At 42.8% G+C, this 1,687-nt stretch overlaps 1 non-coding gene across 1 annotated transcript; it reads right to left on the reverse strand.

Annotated features, from left to right (window-relative positions):
* Window positions 1-1,047: 1,047 nt before the first annotated feature.
* LOC114680490 (small nucleolar RNA SNORA70) lies at window positions 1,048-1,182 on the reverse strand. The gene has a single exon (XR_003732709.2). It is a non-coding gene; the product is annotated as a small nucleolar RNA SNORA70 (small nucleolar RNA).
* Window positions 1,183-1,687: the final 505 nt, after the last annotated feature.

Here is a 1,687-nt window from a genome sequence, read left to right on the forward strand (position 1 = left end):
TTCCCCAGCCTCTGGCAACCGCTGATCTTTTTCCTGTCTCCGTGGTTTTGCCTTTTCCAGAATGTCATATAGTTGGAATTGTATATCTGCAGCCATTGCTGACTGGCTTCTTTCATTGAGTAATATGACTGTAATACCCTCCACATCTTTTCATGGCTGATAGCTCATTTCTTTTTAGCACTGAGTAATATTCTCTTATCTAAATGCACCATAGTTGCTTATCCATTCACACACTGAAGGACACCTTGCTTGCTTCCAATTTGGGGTGATTCATGACTTGTCTTTTGTGTGTATCTGTAATTAAGAGATTACAAATCACAAGTAATCTTCATACTGTATTTATTAGCCAAATATGATAAGTAATGGCTTTCTGCAGTCCAACACACTGGGACTCTGGTGTTCCTTGCATGTGGCTCTAATGCCTCCCTCCTCTGCATTCTGCCCTTGCACAGATTAGTCACACAGTGAAATATTTTTTGAAATTTAATTATTATAAAAATGATACCCACTTTGGAACAGTTTTTCAAACTTGGAATATGTCAAGTGAGAAGTAAAAACTCACTTCCACACCAGCCCTATTCTCATTCCCAAGAGGTGACTACCCTTTATCATTTGTTTTTAAGGTGGACAGGAAGTAGGATTTATTGGTGGGCATTAGGAGAGGGCAGCACAGTAGAAGCCGTCATGAGTGCAGGGCCCACCATTTGTCCAGAGGATCAGGATTGGGGTTGTACTTGACCCCACAGCTATCTGGGATAAGCTGCTTCTCAGCCATCATGTCTTCAAATTCATCCACATTGAACTTGGTAAAGTCCCACTTCTTTGAGAAGTGGATATTCTGGTGGCCGGGGAACTTGAACTTGGCCCTGCATAGGGCCTCAGTCACATGCTCCTTGTTCTGCAGGTTGGTGCGGATGGGCATGATGACTTGGCCAATGTGAACCCTGGCCATGGCACCCTGGGGCTTTCCAAAGGCACCTCGAATACCTATTTGGAGCCTGCACTGAGAGTAGTGCAAGGTCAGAGACATGAACATCCATCTGAAAGGCCTGTCTCCAAGGTCCCTTAGAGCAGCCCATACAAGAAACAGGCTGCATACACTACCAAGGAAGCTGCTGTCTGCAGCTATTGTACACTGGGCCCCCATGAGGAAAGGAACTCCATTAGCTCAATTAGCTGCAGCCCTTTATCATTTTTACATGTAGCCTACTATCTGTTTCTTCTTCGTTTACAACCATATGTGTATATTACCTTTTTATGGTAACAAAATATATATGCCAATTGGAATATGTGTAAATAATTTATTTGAAAAGCATCTTGTATTTGTTTTTAAGAAAATGCGTTTGAAAATAAAATCTGATATGGTTTGGTCCTGTATCCCCTCCCAAATCTCATCTTGTAGCTCCCACAATCCCCATGCATTGTGGAAAGAACCCAGTGGAAGGTAATTGAATCTTGGGGGTGGGATCTTTCCCATGCTGTTCTCATGATAGTGAATAAGTCTCACGAGATCTGATAAAATAGGAGTTTACCTGCACAAGCTCTCTGGCCATCCATGTAAGATGTGACTTGCTCCTCCTTGCCTTTCACCATGATTGTGAGGCATCCCCAGTCATGTAGAACTGTGAGTTCTCCATTAAACCTCTTCCCTTTGTAAATTGCCCATTCTCGGGTATGTCTTTATCAG

Source organism: Macaca mulatta, chromosome 8 (genome assembly GCF_049350105.2).
Source record: "Macaca mulatta isolate MMU2019108-1 chromosome 8, T2T-MMU8v2.0, whole genome shotgun sequence".
Taxonomy (NCBI): Eukaryota; Metazoa; Chordata; class Mammalia; order Primates; family Cercopithecidae; genus Macaca; species Macaca mulatta.